The 23,085-nt window shown below is 32.8% G+C and overlaps 1 protein-coding gene across 8 annotated transcripts in view; it reads left to right on the top strand.

Annotated features, from left to right (window-relative positions):
* EPHA7 (EPH receptor A7) overlaps nucleotides 1-23,085 on the top strand; it is a 178,861-nt gene that overhangs the window by 37,081 nt on the left and 118,695 nt on the right. The gene's annotated exons all lie outside the window — the stretch shown is intronic.

The raw sequence follows: 23,085 nt of genomic DNA on the forward strand, positions 1-23,085 counted from the left end.
ACCCCCACCTGCAGACAGGTAGTGGTTGCTGGCCTGTTATGCACTGGGCTACACAGCAGGATGTGTGGGGTGGGCAGGTGCATTACCACCTGCACTCCTTTTCCTGTCAGATCATCATCAGTATTACATTCTCATAGGAGTACAAACCTTATTGTGAACTATGCATGAGAGAGACCTAGGTTACATACTTTTAATGAGATTCTAACTAATGCCTGATGATCTGAGGTGGAACGGTTTCACACTGCAAGCATCACTTCTACCCAACTCCCACCCTCATCCCCATTTGTGGAAAAATTGTCTACCGTGAAACCAGTCCCTGGTACCAAAAAGGTTGGGTACCACTTGTCTGCATAATAAGAGCTCTACCTTGTTTTAGAGGCTTTATAATGTGAGACAACAACATTGAGAGGTTAGTTTTAAGGAATTTTTCTATCCAAAGTTTTCTAAACTTATTGGATTGATATAATGTGTACAGTTTACTTTAGAATAAGTTCTTTTTATGTAATTCTTAGTGGTATTTGGGGCAATGTTTGTGAACACATTTGGAGAAATGATTATCTAGGCATAGAAAGCTGGATTAAAGTGGAACAGGAACAAGATACAAGGCTGAGATCAAAGTGAGGAATTTCAGAATTTGTGACTGGAAATGAAAAATTTTATTGCTGACGATGACTTAAGTATGGCTGTGCTTGTTGACAAATGGAAATGCTATCAATTTCCCTTTCCAAAAGACTGAGCAGAGGAATTGGGATGAGAGGATCACAGGTATCAGGAAAAAAAAAAAAAAAAAAGAAAGAAAAAATCTTTGTCACAGAATTCCAGAATGTAATTGTCTTTTCTCCTAACTTTTTAGTTTATTTGTTCCAACAACCATTAACATAAAGCTTGTAAACTTTTAAATTTGTGATTAATTAAATTTGTGACTAATTTGCTGTTTATTAATTATCCACTTGTTAGAATTAATAGGTGCATGTCTTAATTATGATACTGAAAGTAGCAGGTTATTTGGTCTATAAAATAACTAAAAAAACCCTAGTTTGTAAGGGCTATATTTTAAGTGAAAAAGATTTTCTAAAATATAAACCTTTAGTCTGTTTCAGATAATGTAATAAAACACAATATGATCTTTTAGAGGGATATTACATTAGATCATATTTGGGTTCCCCACAATTTCTTCAGTCCTGGATTTATGAAAATCAGATAGGTATCATTTAATTATACAGTAACTTAAAATAATACCTTATTGCTTATTTTCCTTTCAGGTGAAAACTTACTGCATTAAAGTTTCTCAATTTGTAATTGTGTTATCAAGGACAGATGTGCATGGAGCACTAAAAACAGATAAATTTTAAAATGGCAAATGTAAATTCTTTGAAATAAATATACCCAATAACTGATAACATTCAAAATATATAGTGTCTAAACAGGACTTTATTATTTTTACAGAAGGTATCTCTGAAAATATTCAGGAGGCATTGCTTGATGGCAGCTTAAACAAGTGAAAAGCAAATGGAAAACAGGCAGTCACCGTCTGCAGAGCTTTTAATAGTTTTGGTGAAAAATTAAGGACCACCTGCCATGTTGAATTTTATGAGTGATGCAGAGGTACTTGCCAATACATTCATGAATAAGTGAAAAAACAGGGTTTTTTTCTTTTTTTTTTTTTTTTTATAGTAACACAAACCTTCAAATGCAGTTAATAAAAGACAAGGCTCTTCTTTACTGGGTGGAAAGTTATCTGCTATATAGAAAGGCCTATTGAATGAAACATTTGTCCTCAAATTCCTTTTAATCTACTGTGAGGTTCTGCCTATTACCTCACTTGGAATAATGTGCCAATTTTGTAAGGATAAAGAGAATTTTATCCTTTTTTCATTCCCTTAGCTTTTTGATGCAGCATTTCCTTGAATTTCACAGTACCTGCCTGTTTTTAGCAGCTCTAATTTCAGACTATCACTTTCCTGGACTAATGTGTAAAAACTGATATTCTCATCTTTTTGATGGAGAATATTCACGAAATGCAATCCCAGTGAGAATGCCACTTACTAATGGGTATTTCTTTCTCCAGACATCCTAAAAAATTCTGTTTCAACTCTTTATACCTCTTGTTCTTTACAAAAAATGGATTAAAATGCCTGGTACCATGGTGGAATGTTTTAGGGTCACATATTGCTTTTGTATTATATACTGTAAGTGGTTATTGTTCACATTTCATGCCTTTAACGGTTTGACTTAAACTATATTTTCGTTTCCCTGTACCAAACTATTTGTCTTGTGGCAGTTTAGAACTGAAGTGCAGGAATTATGAGAGATTTTATTAGATTTGAGGTGTTTGGTCTTCACTCTTTGCTTTTCTAAGATAATTGGGCACTGCTTCTACAGATTGAAAAGAGTTAAATGGATTAATAATAGATTTTTTTAAGATGTTACTGGAGAATGAAATCTGTTTTGTCACTGAGGCAAGAAACCCAGATTCTTCATACTAAATCAGGGTGCTTTAGTTAGTATGGAGAAATGTTAAAAACAAAGAAACAAAATCATTTCACAGTTTTAAACTTGTTTTTGAGAAGATTGATACTGGGAAATGTATTGATTCTACCTCCTAAAAGCATTGGTAGAGGAGCTTCAAGGCAAAAAATTTCACAAAATCTCTAAATTTCAGGACTTGGGTGTATGTCTAGGTTATTGTTTGGTGTATGCCTGCTTTATGTCTAGGTGTATGTCTTTAGTTATTATATTTAGAATGAATTTTATTAATGGACTCATCACTATAACTTCAAGAACTCGTTTATTTCTCTTTATTGTTATTTTAGTGATTAAGCTGACATTAATTCTGCTATTATTACTAGCTCTTTTTTCACTCTTGAAAGGTTCCTGGTTTGATTGTGTAATCACTGGTCATATAAAACTTTTGGCTTTCTCTTTCTACATATTTTATGTTTTCAAAACAATCACATTTCTAAGTGTGTTCTTGCGTATTTTAGCTTTTTAAATATAAAAAGTTATTGTTACATATTGTATCCCAAGTTAAATTGATCTTCATGTAACTGATAATTACATTCCCTAACAAAAGTTATTATAATGCTCTAAAGTTAAGTTATTAAACTGTGACTCAAATATTCATATTTCATAATAGCAAAATGACCAACTATAACTTTTGGAGCCAAATCTAGAGCTGAAAATGTAAAACATTTTATAGAATTATTTGTTAAATTTAATTAAATGGGAAGAAAAATTATGTTTTGGAGGAAGAGGCAATTCAAGTTTTTAATTTTTCTTTCTACCTACTAGAATTAACATTCAATTAGAGTAAGCCCGTATTAAAGCAAATTTGATTTTTATAGTTCATTACATATTTATGTTCTGATCATAGTGCCAACTATCCCATGTGTAACAATTTTTACTTGAATAATGCTAACGTATTTCTTTTTCCTGTATTACTTATATTAACATAAATACTTGTTTATAATTTTATTCATTTCAGCCATATTCAATATATGTTTGTTTTTCATCTCTATTTCTATGTGGAATAGCTAGTGAATAAATGTATACATTTATGAAATGATTAGAAAATTGTACTTGACATTAATGAAGTACCAGATTTTACAGTACACACTAAATAACACAAGACTTTGCCAGAAGTTTAGAAACAGAATCCAGAATCTAGAATTCTAAATCTTGAAGCAGCGTAATTTACTAGAAACAGAAATGCATTCAGAAATGAATGACTGGATTCTAAGCCTATTTTTACTACCTAGTCATATTTCAAAAGTTGGTAAATTACTTAATCTCTCTGAGACTGCACTTTTGTAATCTGTCTAATGTGGGAACTTTACTTGTCTTGCCTATCTCATATGATGCTTGAGGACCCTTCTTGCAATTGTAAATCAAAATGCATTTTAAGTTCCAGTGTTTTAAAATGGAATCTGCTGGTGTATTCTGGATAATTGAAAAGTACAAGAGTAGAGACAAGGGAATATGTTAAACATTTCTTGATTTCCCTTATCGAAGATTTTCTCAATGTCCAATTCCCGCTAAACTAATTGATGCGTACTGCCTCAGTCTGCCGTCGTCGTCTTACCTGTCATCTTGCATTACCAGCGAAGCCCTCCTGTTATTTTTTCTGCCTCTTGCTAATTCATCATGGGTAGAGTAATCTTTCCAAATGCAAGACTTATCATAACACTGTCTTTTAAAAATCCTTTAATAGCTTTCTTTTCCTCTTAGGAAAAACAACATCTTACCTCCTTTCCCTGTCTCTTTTTCTAGCTCTGACCTTCGCTTCTCTTCCACTTGTATTTGGCACTTCAGCCACTTTGATGTTGCCTCCAAGGCACCATGATCATTGCCTTGGATGTGCCATAATCTTTTTCCTCTCTATTATTTATTTGCCTATGAATTGTCTCTTTCCAGTCTCTTGAATATCTCTTACTTTTTCTACATGTTTCAGTTATACCAAAGACACAAACTGTCCATGTTTTCTACAGTGATCTCCTTTCATAACACCTAATGCTTTATTAGAATGGTTTCATTTATTATTGGCTTTCTACAAACTGAGAGGTCTATGAGGGCAGGAACTGTGTCTGTTTTTCTTCCTAGAAGGGGTCTGGTTCTAAGAACATAAGAAGTACCCAGAATATTTGTTGAATGAGTTAGCAAATGACTGAAACAAATCAGGAATGTAGGATGGTAAATGAGGTGAGGTATGATAACGATTTGACACACAGAGTTACTGTAATGAGAGTGTCAAAAGAATAATAAACAGGAATTGATTACCTTGATATGAGAGGTAGAAGAAAGTAGAAATTTTTAAGTTTTCTGCTGTTAAAGGAATGACAAATTTGGAGGGAAATTTTCTTCTGGTTTTCCTTTTGTAATTTGAAATAGGGATACTGATAGAAGGGATGGTGGAAACAACAATGGTTCTGTCAACTTAAATCTATGTAGCACATTTTTTTTTTTTTTTTTTTTTTTTTTTTTTTTAGTTTTTCAAACCTTTTTTCTTATATCACAGAATTATTTCAGAGTTACTTTCCAAGCAAATCATCTAGGGAACTTTGAAGAAAACCTAATATTTTAAAGGATGAAACTAACTTTTCTAATGAAATTATATATTTTTTGTTTAAATATTAAAAAAAAAACTAGCAATAACCATTATTTATTTCGTTTAGTTAGAATGGGCTCTATTACAAGGAGATACCTGGAGCCTAGAAGTAAAACTGATACCTGTTTGTATTAAAGCAGAATTTCTCAGCAGTAACACTATTGACATTTTGTACAGGATCATTCTTTGTTCTGGAAGGCATATAGGATGTTTAGCAGCATGCTTGATGTCTACCTACTAGATACCAGTAACAGACCTCCTCCACACCCAGTTATGATCATGAAAAATGTCTGCAGATATTCGCAAATGTTTCCTACAGGGCAGAATCACCTTCGTTTGAAAACTATTGCACTGGAGAGTTAGAAATTAGATTACGTAGATAAGAAAATTTGTAAAGTGTTGGAGCCTTGTAATTCTCATGTAAATTTTTTATGGATCTTTTATTTCCTCACGGTGGTTATATGTAAAATGTAAAGCATCAAGGTGATTACTTTCAGATACTTCCAGGAATGTGGAACTGCTAGGGATGCAATGCTGCTTGTCTCAGGAAACATAGATACCCGAGCAATAGAGTAGGTGATGAGAACTTAAGAAAAGAAAGACAATTAATTTATGTTTTAAAGGTCTTCCTCAAAGATGGAAGGAGAACACACCTGAGTCTGCCCAAATCTTTAACTTGAACCCCAGGGCTGAAGAGTTGAAGAGCTCTTATATTTCCTCAAATGTGGGGCTTCCATTTGGGTATGCATTTATGCATACAACCTACTTTATTTTTGTTCAAATACATTGATATGGAAGACATTAAATGTTACCTTATAAGGGAAGGACACGATTTTCCAGACAGTCAGTTACATGTATTTCTGTAGTTGGAAGAAGAATCTTCTGTTTCTGTTCTCATGTATTATGAGGATCAGATATGTTCTCAAAGAAATCATGTCAGTTATCTGGTGGCAGACTTTCAGTGCTGAATTGGTTTATGAAAATGGACCAGGCATAGTGGCTTATCCCTGTAATTCCAGCACTTTGAGAGGCCAACATAGGTGGATCAGTTGACCCCAGGAATTTGAGACCAACCTGAGCAATATAGCAAGACCTTGTCTCTACAAATAGTATTAAAAATTTAGCTCAGTGTGGTGACTCATACCTGTGGTCCCAGCTGCTCAGGAGCCTGAGGTGGGAGAATCACCTGAGCCTCAGCAGTTGAGGCTACAGTGAATACTGATCATACCACTGCGCTCCTCCTGGGTGACAGAGTGAGATCCTGTCTCAAAAAAAGAAACAGAAAATGAAACCCCACACACAAAATATGTGTCCCCTGATAATTACTGGTGACAGTATAGCAGTGTGCCCTCTCTCTTCCTCTCTTGATTATTTTCATACTCATTAATGATGAGATGACCATCCCCCACCTCCTTCTGTCTATCTTCTACCATGTCCACATGGCATAGATTTTTTATAATGCATTTTCTGTGGACTCACTGGCTGGGATAAAAGTGGAAGAAACTCTAAAATATTTTCCTTCTGTGATCATGAATGAGGAAAATGGGAGCTTTCGTTTTTCTTAGATGACTTAAGAAAAAAAAAATGTCAGATTCTTCAGGTTAGGTGGGAAGCAGATTAATAGCAAATTGTGTAGAGACACATCACTGTTTAGGGTAGCAAAGAAAAAGCACGAAATGACTTCAAATGTAAGTTGTATTTTCACAGAACTCTATTCTTTTTTTTTCTTTACTGTTTTGATTAGTGAATTTTTTATCTATACTATCTGCCTATTAGGAGTTTTTTTTTTAATTGAGCCTTTCAAATCTTGAAGGTTTTGTTGCCCAGGCTGGAGTGCGGTGGCGTGATCTCGGCTCACTGTAACTTCTGTGTCCCAGGCCTAAGTGATCCTCCTGCATCAGCCTCTCGAGTAGCTGGAACTTACAGGCACATGCCATCTCACTATTTTTCTTATTTATTTATTTATTTTTTTTGTAGAAAGAGAGTTTCACCATGTTGCCTGGGCTTGTGTCAAAGTCCTGAGCTCAAGCCATCTGCCCACCTTGGCCTCTGAAAGTGCTGGAATTACAAGTGTGAGCCACCATGCCTGGCCTCTCTGAGTTTTTATCAGTCTTTCTAATGTTGTTGTTGTTTGGTTTTACATTTCAAGTTACACATATTGGAACATGAGTTTGGCATACTTAGAGTTGTACTTCTACCAAAATAACATGCTAAACAGAGTAAGATCAGTAACAGAAGGAAAACAGGCTTATTTTCAAATGAAGATTTTTAAATAATATTATTTTAAAGGTTCCAGTATACATTGTTTCCTTAATTGTTGAAATTATTAAAGGAATTTCTAAATTGAAACTTTCAGACATTTAGCTACATTGTTTATATAATGAGGCAGTTAAACAGGTTGTTTGCAAAAATGTTAAAAAAACTCTTCAGAAATTTTTGTATGTTGGGAGGAAGCAATATTATCTTTTTTAAAATGATATGCTTTACTATAATAATTATGATGATAATATTAACTGATACGTGTAAATTACTTACTGTGCGCGAGACACTCTTACATGTTCTTAATTTAATCCTCATAGTGATCCTATTAGGAAAATGTCACTATTATTGCTGTGTTACAGATGAGGAAACCAAGGCAGTTTCCTATTGGTGGTCTAGTGATGGTTCTAGCACTTGAACTCAGGAGTTGAACTCAAGGTGTTTGGCTCCATAGCCAGCAGTCTGAAGGGCAAGTCTCCACTGTTGTTTAATTTTTTTCTTAACCATCAATATGCATTCACATTTGCAAGTTTCTTCTATTTTGGCAAATAAAATTACAATGATTATAAATATACGTAAAACACCAACATATTTGGCAGTGTCAAAGATTCGCTAGTAAGGCATGACACTTCAAAGGAAGACTTACAAAGATTACACTGTGAAATATAAAGGTAATATATTTGACACTTCTACATTTAGTTAGAAAAATATGATTTGCGAGGTTTTAGTGAGGGTATCATGCACGCGGCATGAGATAGATAGATAATAGAGAGATAGAAACATAGAGTATTTGTCTATGTATATAAATTCATATCTCTATTCTTTTCTGTAGTGCTAAAACAGAGGAATGGAAAGACAGATGAGGGACTCAGTTACCTAACCTAGAGGTCAGATATGGCTTCATTAAGGAGGTGATGTGTTTTGGAAATTTAGCAAATATAACTGTAATGACTCTTTTCAGGAAGTTAGCACTACATAGTGTACTCCTTGATAGAACTATCTCTGTATTTGACCTGAATATTTTTTTACAAGCTCTGGATAGATATCTTTCGTGTGACTCCATATTATTTTGAGGTTCTCTGTTGGTTAGGAATTTAATATTCTGCTACATTCTTAATAATTCTTCTGACATGTTGTACATTTTTATTTATTTATTGTTATGCTTTATTTCTCTGAAAATTAATTGATGTATTTATGAAACATGAGGTATACTGTGAAAAACTTTATTCCTTTAGGTACTAGTATGATATGTCAAATGAGCTTTGAAGTGACTTTTTTTTTAACTTTTGTAAAACATGCAGCAATATACTAATCCATTAGTAAATGGCATACTTATGTTGAGCTTGTGATTATTCAAAAGAGAATACACCAGAAAAAAAAAAAAAAAAAAAGAAGAGTGACAAATAGAGCATAAACCTTTGTCATTCTACAGAAATAACTTTGGAGATGTTGGTGAATCCTGAGAGCTAACAATACTACAAATCTTGATGCCATCATCTAAGCTCTCTAATTAAACTGTCTCACATAATACTATGTGATAATCCTATATGGTAAACAGCTGGCAAAACCATGAAATATCAGATTCCAGAGAATCAAGAGTAGAAGTTAATGGCAAGAATGAGAACCTATTCCATACAGTTTTCACAAATGATATTGAATATAAGAAGTGCAGTGTAAAAGTACTAAATTACATGCAAGTTCCCCTGACCTGCCTATGGAATTCACCATTTCTAAGAAGTCAGAGCTTCTGTTTTATACTTGACTCAAGTCATTTTTTCACATAACCAAATTATTGAATAATTACTTTACACAGAACATTTAGATTTTAAGAAAAGGTCAAGAATTATTGCTCTTGGAGATTTCTGTTAACTTTGTTATTTTTCCCTTTTGATATTGAAGCAATAAAATAGAATTTGTGATTATATTAATAAAATTAAATAGAAAAACTAGTGATTTCTAGTTGTTAATTCCAAAGATATATTACTATAATTATTGACTATATGTCAAAATAAAAATATATCTTGTTATATAATCATGTATTACAATTAAATATTTGAATAGAAAATGTATGTATTTTAATCCAGATAACTATTTTGACAATTGTTGAAGACATGCACTCTAAATTGTAAGAGTGTATACCGTAATTCAGAAGAAAGTACTACATTTTCAGAATTCTCCATTTCCTTTTAGTATAATTTTATTTAAAAGGGTAGTGGAAGAAGTAATTTACTAAAAAAATAATGAAATAATGATATAGATATTAAGGGAAAGCCAATGTATGAAATTAACTATTATATTTTTCATGTGAAAAGTGGAATGTTTAACTAACCATATTGAATAGCACTTAGGCTGTTATAACTGCAAGCACAATGCTTTGGAGTTAGCCACTCAACACATTTCATCAACAAACAGAAAACTATTTACAAGTTTGGACAACCTATGCCATTTGAGGCCATAACTTAGAAGGAAAATTTATAAAGCAAAGATGTAATGGAAATAACAAGCAAAAAGCAATGCTTCTCATCTTGCTAAAAATTGTTTTCTCTAAATTCTAATTTTATGAAATATTTTATAGCATTCAACACTAATATATGATAAGAGTAGGATTTCAGCCTGGGAAAATCAAAAACCTTAAAACCTTATTGACTCTATGTCTAGACATTATTTTTTAACATCTGTAGCATGAGAAGATTCACTTTCTAGCCTCTCATTTAAACAGCTGCTAACTTAAACTGCAAAATAATCATGTTAAAAAAATGACAAAAGGAATAGTCATACTCTTACAAGGTTGTAACTCCCCTTTTTGTAATTGCTGGTATTTGACAAGTATTACCCCTTGTTTTGCTGTGCCGTAGGTAGTATGCTCATTATGGTGAAATGAAATGAAAGCATAAAGGAAATGTTCAAGCATCAGATATCTCCTTTATCATGGGTGTTCATCCACTGACAAATGTTTATTTTACAAGTTCTTATACAATGCTTGATTATTCCTAAGTAATGTAAAAATAAATCATTCACCCCTTAGCTTTTAGATATTCTGTTTATTCAGATGCACGTAAAACTAGTTATCTTATCAGTCTTTTGTTGAACATTTATCCAAAAGGGTAATTTAACTTAAATGTTGAAAAAAATATCGATTCTAAAAATATTGTCTGATCCATTCCACCTGGTATCCATCTGTGACAGTATGTCTTCACAATCTGTCATCTGCTTTTATCCTGTACGTTCTTAACCACTTCATTTGGGTGCAATCTTTGAACTGATTTTTTCCCTTCCTTATTTCTGGTTTTCTGATTAGTATAAATTGACATTTTCAAATCTTTAGTCAGGTTTGGGGATGATTTATACTAATTAATTAGGAAGGTGTAATGTACCATCAGCTCTCTATACATATTCGTTTATAGCATCATTAATATAGAGATAGAATCAATCATTATATTCTAGTTTTTCATTTCCTTTGTAAGAACTTTCAATGCATTTTTATTTTGAAATATACACATTTACTTTATCATCATTTCCTGTGAGAAAACAGTATTTCACTTCTAAATTTCTAAATTATTTCAGATTGAAATATATGCACATGTAGGTGTTGAGTCTAATACTTTGTAGCGCTTGTCATTACAGTTGCCTGTCAGTATCAAGGGGGGATGGGTTATAGGATCCCCTTGGATACCAGCATCCACAGATGCTTAAGTCCCTTATATAAAATGGCATACATAGTATTTGCCATTATTGTATACAAATGTAGTATTGTATACAAATATGTATATTTATTTACAAATATGTATACATATTTGTATAAACTATGCACATCCTTTTCTATACTGTAAATAATCTCTAGATTACTTATAATATCTAATACAATGTAAATTATAGGCATGTAGTTGTTGTGTTGTTTTTAAAATTTGTATTTTTTTATTGTATTATTTTTTGTTATTTTTCCCCAAATATTTATTATCCATGGTTGGTTTAATCCATGGATGCAGAACCAGTGGATACAGAGAACTGACTGTGCTTTTTCTGAGTTCACTCTGAATATTAAGGTACTTTACAGTTTTGCCTGGTTTATAACTTGAAAAAAGTAAAGTAGTATATATACATATAAATAAGCTTTCACCTTTAGTTTTGTCGTGCCCCTCCGTAGGTCATAGATGAAATGAATTAATATATCTTAGAGACATATGAAATGTAATGGGAAACCAAATGTACAGAAGGGTGTGTGAATATATATGTGTATTTATGCTTATAATGAAAGAAAACAAAAGATGTAATATCTCATTGTTTTTAAATTAGTTTTTTTGCTTACTCTACAATTGTTTAAAGATTTAAAAGAGAGCCAGTAAGAAATAAATTGAAATTATTTTTCATAAGAAAGAATCAGTGATATTTCTGTTTTCCAATAGAAATGTTAATTATTAGAATTTATTTTAATAGTGGCCTGTCTAGTTCCAAATTACCAACAGAAATGAAAATACTGTGTACTTATTGTATGGCAACTCTCAGTAACCTAAAACTAGAATATCACTTTTTTTGAATTTGGATAGGTCTTGTATTTAAAGAAAAACAGTTTTTTAAATAATCCAGAGCAGGTAAAAACTATTACTCTTTAAATTTTTGTCTTGGAAGCAACCCTGAAATTATAGTTTTGTTATAATTTATAATTCTCAGCATAGTTGTTTTCCTTCTCTTGGACCTTTTCTCCCCTGTGTTCAGAGAAGGTATTCAATTATATGCTCCTAAAATGCTTTTAATCTCATTTGGATACTTTTTCTTGTTACTGTATTAAGAATGCTTACAGAATCATGTTAAAATCATTTAAAGTATTAATCTAAATATGGCTGTGCCGTTGTCTCCCTGTGCAGCATAACAAGGAGACTTAAAGACTGAAAGCCCGTGAAGTATCTCTCCTTACTTTTGTAACCAAGGCTTCACTGCACATCAGTCCTATTGTTCCATTACTATGAAAAATTTACTAAGTGGTGTCAGTGAATTAACCTTTGGTAAGTGGGATGGTGTCACCAGATGCATAATGCTGGAGGATGAATAAAATTCGTTCATTCTTCCATTCAGTAAACATAGATTAACCTCCTGCTATGTGCTGGACATTGTGCTAGGCTTTGGGAATCCATGGATACATATATTGTAATCTCTGAACCTGAGGGGTTCATAATGAGTTAGAGGACACATGCATAAAGAAATAATTATGGCAGTGTGAATGTCATAATGATGGTATGTTGTATTGAGGAAACTGTTCTCCTAAGTAGCTTAAGAGGTCAGAAAATATGGAGGAGGTAAAGCATTTAACTGATTCATGAAGAAGGGATGTTATTCTTTTAAAAAGAATGAAAGTATGTAGGGTTATTCCTTACATATGTAGCTACTTTTTCTGCAGAGTTTGTTTTAAAAAACAATTAAATGATATTCTGCTAGTGGCTACGTTGTCGTTTTGCAAAATTCTATGGATGCAAAGTTAATAGGATATGGATAGAGAGAGCTGTGGTAAATTATTTGCTTGGGTGTGGAGGTAAAAATCAGCAATTAATTAACTGGTTTTCTATTATGAAAGAGTAGGAAGTATGAAAATACAGTCGGAATTCTTACTAGCTTATTTCTAAAAATTCTATGTATCTTGCAAGTATGTGTGTGTGTGTGTGTGACCTTTTCTTTTCCTTCTCCTTTTTTTTTTTTTTTGCTAGCTCCTTTTTTTTTTTTTTTTTTTTTTTTTAAAGGATTGAGCTCAACAACATTTTTATAAGGATTTATTCTGCTTGTTATTTTCTTTTATTTCTAAGAATCAAGGATTGAGTGAATACACTTATTGTCCTGATGCATCCATTTAATACGTCATGCTTCAGGGTAAACTGATTTCTTTATGATCTCCAGAAAATTTTCCACTGACATAAAAGAAATGATTATTTACCTCCACACATGTTCAAATTGCCTTAAAGGGCTTTAGGGTTATTTGCTTCACAAGACTTAGTATTGATCCACATTTTATAACTGACTAAATAAGGAAACAGAGTCTTCAACCAAATAGCCAGAAAGACTGCTTTAACTGACAATTTTGCTTTAATAATTTTTAAAATTATCACAGAAAACTGGTAGTGAAAAGCCCATGTGTTGGACTGCTGTGCATAGAAGTACAGGTCTTTATTTTATGAAATTAAGATGAAATTAATTATCTTCTTTTTAGCTATGGATTTTTCAAGGCTTTTTCCACTAATATATAGATTTAAATATATCATGGGAGAAAAATTAATTATTGACAAGCCACTCACAAGATAGTCTAATTTTAATCCTTTGAATTGGACTAAAGTTGCAATTTTTATGAACTTGAAGTAACCTGACATTATAGAATATTCTGATATTGCCAGATCCTTCATTAGCCTCATTGAAAATCAAGCCAATAACTGCCACAGATAGCTCTCCAGTTTATATATAATTGGTCAATAATGTGTCCCTACACACTTCCTGCGTGTCTAACTGTGCTGAGTAGTTTTCTCATTTCACATTGATGAAATGCTACAGCTTTGGCAGGAAAGGTGACTTTAGAGTTTATAGTCACCTCTGAAATAGGAGATAATTGGGCATGCTGTAAAAGATACAAATTAAGGTACAATATTTATAATTTATAGAAGTAATTTACTATTAAATATCAGAAATTTAATTAGCTTAAGCTCATAATCAACTGATTATCCATACCATTTGAAGCTAGTGGTCAAAAGGATAATGTGGTGTTTAGAGATCATCATTATTTGTCTTTTTAGCTGATATACCTTTTTGGTCCATTGCCTGCCTGACACGGTAATAGGTACAGTATGCAAATAGTAATTATTTGGTAGAGGAATGAATACTGGCCTATATTTGGTTAATAACTAATTTGTATTTCTTATTTGCTTACACATTTGGTAAAGTGGTTCAGAGGTTGTCTGGGGCACTACAGTGGTATCAAAACTTTGCTTGGAAATTGACATTGTAAAATAGTCACAGTAGTTAACTATTTATTCAGTGCTTAGTCTATTCCAGGCAGCATACTAAGTTCTTCACATGAACTATGCACTGTAATTCATAACAATCTTGTAAGATAGTCTTATTATTATTTTCTCTATTTTATATATGGGAAAACTGGACTCAGAACTTGAGCAAATTTGTAAAGGCCACACAGCGAATGTATACTAGGAGAGCAGCCAGTCTTATAATTGATATATAAGGACAAGCCATCCTGCCTTGTTAGGATCATTGAAGTCAGACCTTATATAGTAAGACTGACAGTGTCTATCATTCAAACTATGAATTTTATCTTTTGATAAATGTGTTAAAAATTATTATGTAACAGCAAATGTAATGATACTCAAAAAGAGGAATTATCACTCATATTTTTTAACATAGAGCCTACACTCTCTAATCCTTCTCAGTATGTTTTCATAATGAGAATGAATAATAAAACTGATGTGCAAAATGTATGGTACTTTAGTAAATATAAGAGAACAATTTGAAAATAAACTTGGCAGTGGCATAAATGCTATTGAAAATTGTGCCTCCTGTCTGAAATCTTCCAAACACTAATTGTGAGGTAAGAACTCTCCTAATTGTTGCCTCTTGTTCATAAAGGCATGTCCTCAAAGAAGATTTTTAGTAGAATAAAATAGTGCTGTGTCACAAATAAGCCATACTTTTAAGTTCCTACAAGTAAATAATATAATATTTGAGTTTATGAAGCTAACTTCCCCTAATTTAAGTATTTTTAGTCCTTGGGAACCCCAGAATAATACTGTTTTGTCACAGACTTGAATTAGAGCTAAAAGTACTTTATTTTAGTACTTTTCCTTTCCAGTTACTAGATCCCGAGATTTCATAGTTCATTTTTTTTTTAATCTATAGGGTGAACTCTCAGAGAAAACCTATGAGGACATTATTGAGTGACATCCAGAAGGGTTTGCATTTCATTTTGAATCTTTCCTTTTTTGCACAAGTTGATTCTTTTTTAGTAATTTACATGACTTAAAAATTCTATTTCTGGATACTTATCTGCATGAACCAAAATGAATGTGCACATCTTCAGAAATACAGGCAGGGTTCAGCAACAATGGCACAGTGAAAGCTAGGGGTAAACCGGTAGGCAGACGAATCTCTGACAAGAATCAGGCACCGTCAGGGGTGCCATGCAGATGCAGGACAGGCCTTGTAGAACTTGTTTTTTTAACACTGTTGCTTGCTAAGGCATCTCTGAAAGACTAAGTGGGTGAACTCTGTGTTTCTATATGGCATATTTGTAGGAGTGGTTAGGCTGCTGATGGTAGAAACGTACTTTTTTTTTTTTTTTTTTTTTTTTTTTTTTTTTTTGAGGCGCAGTCTCTCTCTGTCACCCAGGCTGGAGTGCAGTGGCGCGATCTCGCGATCTTGGCTCACTGCAAGCTCCGCCTCCCGGGTTCACGCTATTCTCCTGCCTCAGCCTCCCGAATATCTGGGACTACAGGCGACCGCCACCATGCCCAGCTAATTTTTTGTATTTTTAGTAGAGACGGGGTTTCACCGTGTTAGCCAGGATGGTCTCGATCTCCTGACCTCGTGATCCGCCAGCCTCGGCCTCCCGGAGTGCTGGGATTACAGGCGTGAGCCACCGCGCCCGGCCCGAAACATACATTTTTTACAGATAGCATTTCAATTAAAACATTTGGAAGGTAGTTTAACAGCTAGATATTTGATTACTGTGTTATTGTTATAAACAATCATTTGCAGATAGAAATATAAAAAATAACTACTATGTCTATAGCACTTTAGAGCTAACAAGGAAATAAGGAAGTAGACGACTAATGTGAAATGACTTTGTCCCAATTGTATGCAGTAAATGGTGGAGTGGATTTGAACACAGATCCTTTGAATTAAAATCTGAATCTCTTTCGCTGTATCATAGTACCTCTTCAACATAGGCTCATATTTATAAAGTAGAAAACATAACAAGACAAAAGAATCATAGAAAATTCTAACGACTTTTTTTGTCTTTTTTATCATTTGGGTAATGACATCAGAATTATAGTGATCATTTGGTGAAATAAAGAGTTCAGACCTCAACCAGATTCTTAACATATTCTGAAAATTTAAGTAAAGATGTGTTTACATAATGCTTTGTTTCATTTCATTTTACATTCTAAACTTTAAAAACAAAACTTTTTAAAGCTTCTTACTTTACGTGTTTTTCTTTCCTACTATATGATAGTAAGAAAACATCAAATAATTAAATAACACAAATTAATAACAAACACACACACACGTAAAAGGCCTCGAAATGAGTTTTTCTTGTTAGTTTTAAAAATGCCCATGTTATCATCAAGCACTTAAGTACCTGTTATGAAAACATTTATATTCTGCATGGTATCTTTTCTAAACTCTTGCATGTTAGTTCCAGGGTGACAGAGATGGTGTTTCACAAACCGTAATATACTTATTACATCATGTTGTTTTTATCCTCCCTGCCCGCTGTTCATTCTCAACATAAAAAATCATAGCATAATAGTGACAGGAGGTCTGTATTTTAGGCAGACTTTTTAAATTATTCCCACTGAGGTACAGTCAATAGGATTAAAATACAGATTCTGGATCTGTCCATCCCAGATGAGGTCAGTTCTTTGAGCGGTGGGAGTGCTATTTCTATAAGCTGTGCTTTCCCCTTTGCCTTATAGAAATATAGATATTAATATGACGCAAATATTTGAAAGCTCCTATGGAAACAGACTGACGTTGCCTGAATTAAGATAAATATTCATCTGCAATAAATAAAATAACAGCATTCATTAGAATTCTTAACTACGTTTGTATGTAGATTTTACAATAATGTTAAAGCCCAGAAAGTTTCAATTACGGAACAATCTACTTATAGTTCATAATTAATAAACTCTTTGCAGCTGCATAACTGTGGCCGGAAACATCTGCAAAGCCTTATATTTTACACACAGACATACATAATTCCTTCAGAAAAAGTTCAATTGTGCTTAAAATCACAGGTCTGGAAATGGAGTAAGACCTGAGGAAGCTGAGTCAAGTTGTATTCAGTTAACTCATGGGGGAGAAGTGGAGAGATGGGAGGAGGAAACCAGCCCTCATCTGGCAAAGTAATGTGGGTGAAAAATAAGAATGTTTAATACCTGTTCAGAAATTCAGTCACAAGTATTTGTATAAAATATATCAAAAATCTCTCCTAAATGTAAGCTTGCTTTTTGTAAGACTATTTTTAAGTGATAAAATCATTATTCCTGAGATAAAAGATAAGCTATTATTTATGAAACTCAAAAACTACATACTAAATTAACAAATAGATTAAAAGAATACCTTGATAATAGATTTCTAATAGTCTTAAAAGCAATCCATAGGTAATTTCTTTTTTTAGTTTTTAATTTTTGTGAGTACACAGTAGTTGTACATAGGTAATTTCTTTTACCTAATTGCAACTTTATAACAGTTGATGCATATAGAGTATATATGTTAGAAAAATAAACTAATATAAGCAAATAAAATTTACTTTTTAAAAAAAAATGTTTGCCTATTTAAATGTTCAGATATGAGGGTGTGTTACTGATGGTTTTTTTTTTTTTTTTTTTTTTTTTGAGATGGAGTTTCTCTCTTGTCACCTAAGCCCCACACTAGATGGAGTGCAGTGGCACCATCTCGACTCACTGCAGCCTCCGCCTCCCGGGTTCAAGTGATTCTCCTGTTTCAGCCTCCCCAGTAGCTGGGGTTGTAGGTGCCTGCCACCACGCCTGGCTAATGTTTGTATTTTTAGTAGAGACAGGATTTCTTCATGTTGGCCAGGGTGGTCTCAAACTCCTGACCTCAGGTGATCTGCCCACCTTGGCCTCCTGAAGTGCTGGGATTACAGGCGTGAGCCACTGTGCCCAGCCCTGATGGATTTTATAATAAGAGCTTTATTAAGGTATAATTCACGTATCATACAATTCCCCCATTAGAGTGTACAATATATGGGTTTTTGTTATAGTCACAGAGTTGTACAGCTATCACTGCAAATCATTTTTAGAACATTGTAATTACCCCAAATATAAATCTTGTATCTATCAACAGTCAAATGCTATTTTTGCTTAGCACCCCATCCCCTGAAAACTACTAATCTGTTTTCTGCATCTATCGATTTGCCTATTTAGGATATTTTATGTAAATTGAATCATACAATATGTAGTCTTTTATGACTGGATTCTCTTATTTAGCATGTTTTAAAGATTCATCCATATTGTATTATGTGTCTGTATTTAACTCCTTTGAATTGGTGGATTATATTCCATTGACTTAATTCATTCAGTAGTTGATGGACATTAGGTTGTTTCTACTATTTGGCTACTATGAATAATTCCACTATGAACATTAATGTACAAGTTTTTGTGTGCATATATGTTTTCATCTATCTTGAGTGTAAGTAACAATGCTTATTCTTTTGAGGAACTGGTAGTCTTTTTGAAAGTGGCTGCACACATTCCCACAAGCAGTGTAGGAGGGTTCTAATTCCTCCATATTTTCACCAACACTTGTTATCTTTTTGGTTATAGCCCTCCAACTGGATGTGTGATTTTGATTTGCATTTTCCTAATGGCTAATGATGTTGAACATCTTTTGAAGTGTTCAGTAGCCATTTGCACATCATTTTTTATGTGCTTATTACTCATTTGTATAGCTTTCATGGAGAAACATCAATTCAGATTCCTTGCCTATTTTTGATTGGCTTATTGGTAGATTTTAGTTTTTGCATTTTTAAAAAATTCTTGATAATATCTAATTTTACCTCCTCAGTGCTTTAGGGGAGATATTTTATTATCATGTATTTTTTAGAGACTTTGATAGTCCAAGAAAATACCTGGAACCTCCAGGATGTTGGTTCTGAACACCTGTAAAACTTTTTTAAAATATAGAAATGTCTAGGCCTTCCTTAATAATGATTCAATTATTGTGATAGAGTCAAGACATTGGTGTCCTATCAAAGCCTTCCTAATGTGCATCCATGGAGGATAGCCAAGCAAGATATGGATTATCAGTGCCTTAATGTTCAGGATGGTGTGAAGTATGTCTGAGATAAAAGTTGGTGCTTAAGACTTCCAAAAAATGAGTCCATTAAGTATCAGGAAATCTTTTTTGGCTGTAAAAGAACTCTAGAAGTAGGTGGATTTTCTAGCAACAAGATTGTGGGAAGGGGGATCCTTAGAAATATAATCAGGTAAGATTTCTCCCAAGCATGCACCTATAGGTCATAAACCTAAAGAACTGGACCAAGTATGGATATCTGCACCCCCATTCAGGAACAAGATACATTCCATTACTACCTAATTGCTTAAGCTAAAGAGGCATGGAAATGTATGGCTTTTGGATGGCCTTTAGGATTGTTCGTTTACAGTTGTTATACGATTACCCTGATTGGTCCACCGACTGCATAATGCCAAGTATAGACTCAGAGGCCTGGCATCCCATTGCTTAAACAAAACATCTATTCAAGACAACTATGGAATATGTGATTGTTAGGAGAATTTAATGGAGAATCAGCATAGAAGGTTTTGGTATCAACTCTCTTGTATGTTTAAATATATTTGATTTCAGAATTTTGGTGCTTTTTTATTCTTAAATAATTAATTTATAAATGGGAAACCTGATTGCCTTTCATGTTCTTTGTTAAAAATTTTGAATTAAAAATACTATTTAAATCAATTTTGTGGGGTAATATATTATTTAAATAGTTAAGATTAAATATAATAAACTACATTTATTTCATAACAGTAAATAATATAGCAGATCTTATGATTTAATGTGTTGTAATATAATTTAGTAGATATATTGCAGTAAATGATATTATTATTCTGGTATATAGAAGTTTCATATATTTTCTAGATTTCCTTTTTCTTTGATGGTTTTGCATTTAAAGAACAGACTAAGCAAAAACTTGCTTAACATATGAAATCTGATGAGATTACAGGTTTTAACTCTAGGATAATGAGCTTATTTTATTTATTAAGGCCCTAAGGACTAAAAGAACAGTCAAAAGAATCAGTCCTAGGCCTTCATGATATCATGGAAAAATACTGTTATTAAAATAAGAGGTGAAATATTATTTTTACAAAAGTAATTAAATATTTAAAACAAATTTTATGTGTATCCCTAATTTTTATAAATATAGTGAAACTACTTTTAAAACAATGTTCAGTTAGAAAAGCAAAAACATCAAAAGACACAGTTCCAATGCTATATTTCTTAAGGTAACTAACTTTATCCATAGAACACATACTATATCAAAGGGCACATGCTATATCAATTAAAGTTTGCTTTGAGTTCACGTGCTATTGAACAAATTGAGAAATAAAGCAGAGGAAAAATGTGTAAAACTGCTGTTGCACAACTCCTAGAATGTTATTGTTGTATATTTCATAATTATGTATGAAGGGAATTTATCTCTAAGGTTTCAGAAGGCGTTTACCTCTGAAGACTTTACTAGTAGTTTCCAGAAAACCAGCTGCATTTAGAGAGAGGAGAAATTGCCTCGATTTTCACGTAGCTTTTCTGGGAGTAGTTGGTGAGCTCATCTAACTTTCCTGTATGTATGTATCTCTCAGATATGCCACTTTACCCTGCTTTATCTCACTGAGTATTTCACTGTAGGTATTTTGTGTAGATATCTTATCACAATTTCTAATTTTAAGAGCATCTGTTACTGCTTTCTCAATCTTTTTCCACCCAGTGGATCACTGTTATCCTAAGAGGTACCGCTTTTGTTTTTGCATGTTCTTGGCTTTGCTCTCAACACCATTGCTCCAACGCTTTTGTACTTACTTTTAATCACTCTAAATTGGTAGTTTCCTTTGAGATCAAATGAAAACTGGCTTGCTTCAACTTATTATTTTCAATAGTAACTGAACTGAGGCAAAATATTACTTCAAAGAAAAAATGTTAAGACTTTTATGATCACATTTTTCCGGTATTGCCTTTATCTATTTAATGATAGTCATACATATATTCCATAATTGTGCAGGTATCATCAGTGTCAAAATTCATAGTGAAATTGAGAATATCAGTTTAATATCTCTTCTTAAGGTATGTTACGATATTATTTCATAGCTTTCTAAGTTAAAGTAATAGCTTTCAATTAGTAAAAATATATAATAAAAATAATAAGGATCCATTGAAAATTAATTTTTAGGGTAGCTAAAGCCCATGAGTCCCATTACGTAAGTGTCAAACTTTGGCTCATTTAACAGTAAATGATGATGGTAGAATAGCATAAGGCTGAGTGACAGTAGTCCTGTGTTTTAAATCTAGTTTTATTCTAGACAGACAGAATTATTTGAAGAACTCAGGTTACTTTTGCTTTAAATCTGTTTTCCCATCTGCTAAAAGGGTAACAAAATTCAATGTAATTGGAAAGTTAAGTGATAAGAGTTTGAAATTTCTCTGCATTAGGTATCATATAGATTCTTGAAATCATGTAAGTTGAGCAAGGATTGCACCTCATTTGTGGGAAAAAGGGAATCGACCTTTATTTAGAGGCTTTTATTTGCAACAGGAGAATGAGAATTCTGAGGAATTCCAATAGTAGACATCATTTTGGAAATGTTAAATCATGTTGCCATTGTCCCCCCATAATCTCCTTGTCCTGTAAAACAGTAAACATACACACGATGTCATCAAAAACTTGTCAGCACACACCTCTTCTTGGTCTGTATGTCTACTTTGGTTGTTTGTTTTACTTCTCCAGGCCTGATGTCTCAGACAGAGAGTTGTGAGTAAAGCGTTGCCTTCTATGTTTTATGGAATGTTGTCTCTGATCTTTGAATTGCAAATAATACATAAAGCAAGATACAGTGAATATTTTAAAAAAGAAGAATTTCCATCCCAGAAGTCTAAGCTAAACGCTTTATCCTTTCTGTTAACCCTATTTTTTAATGTGACAAGATCATATCTTTAGGAACATTTTAAGGTTTTATATTTTTGTTATAATATTTAGTAATCAATATCATTGTTCTCTGTGTGCCTTATATTTGTAATAATTGCTATTGAAAGCAAGTGAGCAAGTGAAGATGCATTATGCTTCTTTGCCTAATGTTTTTTGTAACTGCTTTCCTGTTGTATTAATTGAGAAGCCAACTAAAGACAACATAGTCAACTGGCTTCTGAGGGCAATAGTGGGTCATAAATTTACAGTGAGATGGTTTTAGCCCTGTATAAATCTATCAATCTATCTATCTATCTATCTATCTATCTATCTATCTATCTATCTATCTATCTATATATCTATCTTTCTTCTATCTGTTGATCAATGGATCTATATTCACAACATAACATATCTTTAAATTGAGTCTTTAAATTATATAAAATATCTGTCTTGTTAATGTAAATCTACTTTCTTAATGCCCCCTAAATTATTTTGAGCTCCCAAATATATCGAAATTGTGCAATAAAATTCAGCATTTGAACAGAAGTTAAGGGATGACTCAACCGTTTTCTGGAAACTATGACATCTCAGTACATTAGGATTATTCCTGCTTTCCATGTCCCCCAGAGTGAAAAATGTAGTTAATTTTCTGCACAATACCCAAGTAGAGAATATTAAACAAACTTTCAGCCAATAAATTAAATGCTAAATTTTTATTTATGTTAAATTTTCCCTAGCTTTTGTTCATAGATATAATTTTCTTTTTGCTAAGTATGAAGGTTACTACAATTTAGTAAATATGAAGAAT

The sequence above is a fragment of the Macaca fascicularis genome, chromosome 4, assembly GCF_037993035.2.
Source record: "Macaca fascicularis isolate 582-1 chromosome 4, T2T-MFA8v1.1".
Classification (NCBI taxonomy): Eukaryota; Metazoa; Chordata; class Mammalia; order Primates; family Cercopithecidae; genus Macaca; species Macaca fascicularis.